Raw genomic sequence first — 6,546 nt, forward strand, 5'->3', positions numbered from 1 at the left:
CCGCGAGCGCCCGGGCCCTGCGTCTGGAGAGGGGGCGAGGGAGCGAGGGAGCGCGGGAGCGCGAGCCCGGGAGCCATCTGCTGGCTGCGAGGGAGGCGAGCCGGGCGTGCACGGGCTGCCCGAGTCCCTGTCCCCACCTCCCGGCGGGCCGAGCGAGCACGAGGACGGAGACTGCAGCGCCCGCAGATTCCGCAGACCCGTCTGCTCGGAAGCCCGTTCTGTCTGGGACTCTTTTCCGCGCTTTCCTTTCTCAGCCCTCCCTGTGGCATGCTGTCTTCTCATCAGCGTGATTAATTTTCTATTTCTGGTGAGCAGGAGCTAGACGAAACCCGGAAACACTAACCATATGGGGAGAAGACACTTTTTTATGTGCTCACCCGGCGCCCCGCAGCCGCCGTTGGCAATCTCAAGACCTTGGAATTGAGAGGTTGCTTTGGAGAAAGCCTTTCACTCGCGGCGGCATCTCCTCTAACCCCAGGGCTTAGTCGGAGAGCTGAGCAGTGCTCGCAAAAGCCAGAGGAGGGCTGCTGACAGGTCTGATCCAACCTGGCCCAACTCCCTCCATTTCCCCAGACGCTGCCCCCCAGAGAGACAACTTCGGGGCCAGGAATACTTCTGAGCGCCTCAATTGTTGCTTTCTTTCCTGGCTCCTGGGAAGGTCTCTGTCGAATCAGGTTCTGTTTTTAAAGGATAAAAGAGGGGAAGAAGGAAAGGGAATCTCCTAGTTCTAAACACTGTTGTCGACCTTGGATCCGCAGGAGCGATCGGCAGCCTCTCTGCCTGGCATTACCATTAAGACATGTCCCAATGTGACCCTCGCTACCCTTGTAAACTCTCCCATTCCCAGCTCCTACAGCCTGACTCTCCAAGACTATTTATTTGCTTTCCCCATTCCATTAAAGGCTGTTTGATTCCTACCTGTGTTTTCAATCCAGCCCGATGTGTACCTTCTCTGGGAAGATTCTCGGGGGTTTTCAGGGCACTGTGATCCCGGTATTCAAAACCAGCAGAGCACAATGCCTGAAACACTTTGTAAGCCCAAGCCATTCAGTGCCATCTTTCACTGCTTGTGTATTTGTCTTGTTTACTGCTTAACTCTTGCATTATTCCCTGAGTTTGGGTTTGTCTGCCCGACTAACTAGCCTGTTGGCAATTTGAAGGCAGAACTTTATCTCAGGCTTTTAAACCCCCTCAACAGACTTGTGCAAAATAGGTGTTCAATAAACGTTTGTTAACTGGTTTTAAAGCTTGTGGCCTCAGGCTCCTTGATTTTTGTCTCAAAAATTGGAACTTGCTTTAAGTTAGACATCTCCTTTGTGCATTAAATATCTTTTTTATGCAATAAATGGAAATTAACATCTCAAAACTATCTTCCACTCAACTGTGTGTGTTAAAGAGGCTTTTTCTGGCACACACCAATGGAGTTTCAGAAATAGCCCTGAAGGTTCCAAACCATGTGGTAACTTGTGAAAATAAGGACAAAAGATTTTTTTTTCCTGTGGCCCGGGGTAATGGAAAGAATAAAAGAAAGGCTGTATGGCAGTCCTGTAATTCAGTGCTCCTTGGCATCTTGTAAAGGAAGCTGGGATTTCAATAAAAGAATCCATTTTTTTCACTGCAAGAAGGGTCTTGATTGGCTCCTGCATCTTTGAAGGCGTGGATTCAAATGAACCTCCTATCTCGATACCTAAAAAGGACTGGCTGATTTTGGAGATCATTGACTTCTTGGGTACAAAACTCAAATATGTTTCAGAATAGCGAGCGGAGAGCTCCAGGGAGCATTGTTCCTAATGCTGCATAGCCCAGCCGCCAGTAAATGTCCCCCTGCACAATACAATCATGGTGCCAGCTTAGAGAATGCATTTCAAATTCTGAAATGTGTGCTTATTGACTGAAATCTATCCACCCCTCCAGTGCTGCAAACTTTTCCTCAGTGAAACTGCCCTTTAAGTTCCAGACTTGTAAGGTCGTCCCTGCCTGCATACTGTCTTGATTAAGACAGCAGTTAAACCAGCGCATGAAACTGACTGTTACTATAAATGAGATGAACCACAGCTTCATCTGAGGAAATATTTATATGTAGCTGTGTTTGGGCATTACAGCTAGCACTGATTAACTGGAATCTATTAGAAAGAAAGAGAAAGCTCATTTTCAGAGGATCCCTACTGCACCTGAATACAGTTGCAAAATGTAATATAGGCGGAGTAACAAAATTATTTTAGAAAATCATACATAGACTTTTATTTTTAGTTCATAGGCACACCTTCATATCCATCTAGTATATTTTGTAGTGCATTCTGGTGAGAAAGTACACTTTGAATTTTAAAATCTGCCAAAAATACTAATGTCTGTAATGATCTAACACACTATCCTTGGATTTAATGATTAAACCCATGGAGACAAAACAAAAAAAAGAAATCAGCAAGCTATCAAAAAACAAACAAACCAACCCATAAACTTACCAAAGTCGGTTTCTTTTTTTCTTTTTCTTTTTCTTTTTTTTTTTTTTAAGATTTTATTTATTTACTTGAGAGAGAGAACGAGCAGGGGGGAGGGACAGAGGGAGAGAGAAAGCGAGAGAAGCAGACTCCCTGCAGAGCCCAATAGGGGGCTCGATCCTGGGGGCTCCATTCCAGGACCTGGAGATCATGACCTGAGCCTAAGGCAAATGCTTCACTGACTGAACCACCCAGGCGCCCCTCAAGTCAGTTTCTGATCTTGCATACTACACTGAGAACCAGTTTTAAAACTGGAAGATGGGCGCCTGGGTGGCTCAGTTGGTTAAGTGCCTGCCTTTGGCTCAGGTCATGATCCTAGAGTCCGTGGGTCAAGTCCTGCGCTGGGCTCCCTGCTCAGTGAGGAGTCTGCTTCTTCCTCTCCCTCTGCCCCTCCTCCTGCTAATTCTCTCTCTCTCTCTCTCAAATAAATAAATAAGATCTTTTTTTAAAAAAATAGGGGCACCTGGGTGGCTCAGTCGTTAAGCGTCTGCCTTCGGCTCAGGGCGTGATCCCAGAGTCCTGGGATCGAGCCCCACATCGGGCTCCATGCTCTGCTGGGAGCCTGCTTCTTCCTCTCCCACTCTCCCTGCTTGTGTTCCCTCTCTCACTGGCTGTCTCTCTCTCTGTCAAATAAATAAATAAAAATCTTTTTAAAAAAATCTTTTTAAAAAATAAAACTGGAAGATATTCAGATGTATAGGAACCAACAAAATTTCTGTTTCCCACGTTTAGCAACTACCACTGACTAGGGGGCCTTCTTAAGGAGATGTGTGTTTCTCAACTAGGTTAATATAAACCTTTCTGGAAAAATATACAATGCATACTAAGCTTGCAAACAACTCCAGGAAATATTATTGTATGTCTGATTAGACAGTGTGAGGTAAATGGCTATTAAATAATATTCCTCCAAAGTATTCACAAATGATATTATATGGGAGGCTGCATAGGAATAAAGATGAAACAAGAATGCTCTTATATTGATTTTTGTTGCACCTGGATAATGGGTACATGGGAGCTCATTGCTCTCACTTTAACGTGTGTTTGAAATTGTCAATAATAATCAGAGCAAATCCTTCACAGACAAGACTGAGCAAGAAGGAAAAAATCAACTCAGCTCTTAATTCAGAAACTCTCTATTTGTGCCATCATCAGAGCTCACGGTTACATGACGGTTTTCTTTTTTTTTTTTTTTAATTTATTTATTCTACAGAGATAGAGACAGCCAGTGAGAGAGGGAACACAAGCAGGGGGAGGGGGAGAGGAAGGAAGCAGGCTCATAGCAGAAGAGTCTGATGTGGGGCTCTCCCATAACGCTGGGATCACGCCCTGAGCCAAAGGCAGACGCTTAACCGCTGTGCCACCCAGGCGCCCCATATGACGGTTTTCTGTATTCAGAACACCTGAACACTTCCATAGACTTCATGTTGCCTGGATTCAAAGAGGCACTTTTGCTCATTTTCATGTTAATGAAATCAGAACGCATTTTGTAATTGGCCTAGACAATTACCACCATGCTCCTCACACCCCACACCCGACACAAGTACAGTGTCTGCTCTAGAATCAGTGGTGCAGCTAACAGCTGGTAACCTCTGTCAGGTTAGAGACCGTAATCCCTATGTCTTCATCACAATGAGGAATTAAGTTTAGATTTGTGGAGTGACTTGCTCAAAGTCACAGAGCTTGTAAGAGTCAAAGTTTGAGCCTAGAATTTGAGATTTGCAGGCCAAACATTTTACTACGCTGTTTTATCAGGCTCTTGGGCTGTGCTCTGGGGGAAGTTTGCAGGTGGCCAGGGCTTGCTCCCACCTGCCCATAAGGTGCTCCCTCTCTAGGAGGAAGATTAAGGTGACCTTTGATTGTCCTGTAATTAGTCAGTCCAGTGCCAGCCACATGGCAGGTGTGAATTCGTTGAATCTAACCAAATGGAACACTTCTAGAAAATCGTAAAAGTAAATGCAAAGCATTTTTGTTAGGTGCCAAATGATGAGGTCCATAAGTGCCATAGAAATTCACAGAAGTAGAGGGGAGAGAACGTTACACAGAGCGGAGGAGAGGTGCCTTTATAAACTCACTCAACAAATGTGAGTTGACCACTTACTATCTGCCAGAGGATATAACGGTGAATTATGCGGATGCCTCATGGAACTTTGATGAAGCAGTCGAGAGAGAGAGAGAGAGAGAGAGAGAGAGAGAGAGAGAGAGACGGGTAATTGCTCCAAATGCTGAGGTGGGGAATGGAGGGTGGAGAGGTGGGTATGAAAATGTGTACAGGCCAGAAAACAATATAAAACATGGAAAAATTGAAATAAATGAAGTGAGTTTTAATCAGTGGAGATGGAGGGGGTCTAGAAGGTCCTACAAGACCTTAGGAACTACCAAATGAGTTTGGATTTATCCAAAGAGCAAAGGGGGAGTTTTTAAGAGATTTTAAGTAAGGTAGTGCCACAATCCGATTTTCTGGTTTAGAAGGATTACCTTCTTGGAATAATAGAAAAGACAGGAAGGTGGGCAAGTCTGTTAGAAGCAGAGAGATAAGTTAGGAGGCTGTTGCAATAAATGAGGGGGGAAAAAAACAAACATAAACAGTAGTAGCCTGAGCCTAGGTAATGGTGGGGGGGGTGGTGAGGCCCCCAGTTCCAGGTTGGTGAGTGGGCAGGCAGCGGCTGTCGCTGACTACAAAAGCAAGCACTGAGGAGAGCATATGTGGCGAATCAAGATGAGGGGTCAGATTTGATCTGACTAGTTTGATGTACCCATGGGGCATCCAAGGCAAGATGTCCATTAGGTGGCTGGATATGGAAGTCTGAAGTTCCGGAGGAGGTCTGGCACGTGGACTCAAGATTCATCAACATATGGTATTTGAAGTCATAAAATTTCATAGGAAAATCTAGCTTATCTGATTAGATGACAGTGGTTATCAAAGAGCAACTCCATCTCAGGGAGTGAGTGAGATCTAACAAGGAACGTATGGACTGTGAGGAGGAAAGAACTTGAACAAAACTCTGAAGAATTACAGGCCACCAGAAAAAGCAGAGCTGCGAGGGAGACAGTTATCTATTGCTGTGTAACAAGCCGCCCAAGACCTGGAAGCCCAAATATTTACTACATCAAAGATTCCGTGGGTCAGGAATTTGGGAGCAGCTCAGCTGGATGGTTCTGGCTCAGAGGCTCTCATGAGCTTGGGGTCCGGCTGCCAGGGGCGGCCATGGCCCATTGAAGGCTTCACTGGGCTTCACGGAGTGTCGGCAGATCTCAGATCCTCACTGGTTTTTGGCTGATGCCTTAGTTCCTCAGGACACTCAGAGCTGCTTAAGCGTTCTCACGGGACGCCTGGCTCTCCCCACAGTGAGGGATGGGGGTGGGTGGCTTGTTGGAGGGGGGCAAGCCGAGACAGAAAACACGGTGCCTTTGGTAACTTATTCTTGGAATGACATGCCTCACTCCTGCTGTATTCTACTGGTCACATGGATCAGAGGATCAGCCCAGGTCAGTGACGGAGGTGACTGCCCAGTGTGACTATCACGGGCAGGGGTCAGCAGGAGCGTCTTAGCCAATGTCTACTACAGAGCCAGCGAAGGACCAACCAGCACAGAGAAACAGCCAGAAACCAAAGAGAGAGGATGTCAAGTTGGGAAGACATGAGAAAATAATACTTCAAGAAAGGGGAAGAGGTTCACAGCATCCAGTGCCTCTGAAAAGTCGAGTGCGATAAGGAATGATACATAGTGCCCAAAGTTAGCAGTAAGGGAAGAATTGTTTTCTTTGGAGAGATCGATGTCAATAAACTAATGAGGGAAGAAGATGCATTGCAGTGGGCTGAAGAGTGAACAGGGATTGGAAAAGAAGGGGTAAGCAGAATGCAGATAACCCCAGGATTGGGGGGGGGGAGCCAAAAGGCTATCCAGGGGACTTTCTGTTGAGCACAGAGGATTTAATACTTGCATTTACATCATGCTGTTCTTCCCAATAGAGGGGAAGAGGGGGAAAAAAAAAATCATCGAATCCCTAATGTAAACTGTGGACTTTATTGTATTAATATTGTCTCAAT

At 45.8% G+C, this 6,546-nt stretch overlaps 1 protein-coding gene across 1 annotated transcript in view; it reads right to left on the reverse strand.

Moving 5' to 3' along the window:
* Positions 1–986, reverse strand: part of CARMIL1 (capping protein regulator and myosin 1 linker 1) — a 301,196-nt gene extending 300,210 nt beyond the window's left edge. Inside the window, exon 1 of the mRNA XM_034660237.1 lies at positions 919–986. The gene's annotated coding sequence lies outside the window, so the exon portion shown is untranslated. The remainder of the gene's footprint in view (positions 1–918) is intronic.
* Between the last annotated feature and the right edge of the window lie 5,560 nt (positions 987–6,546).

The sequence above is a fragment of the Ailuropoda melanoleuca genome, chromosome 5 (genome assembly GCF_002007445.2).
Source record: "Ailuropoda melanoleuca isolate Jingjing chromosome 5, ASM200744v2, whole genome shotgun sequence".
NCBI lineage: Eukaryota > Metazoa > Chordata > Mammalia > Carnivora > Ursidae > Ailuropoda > Ailuropoda melanoleuca.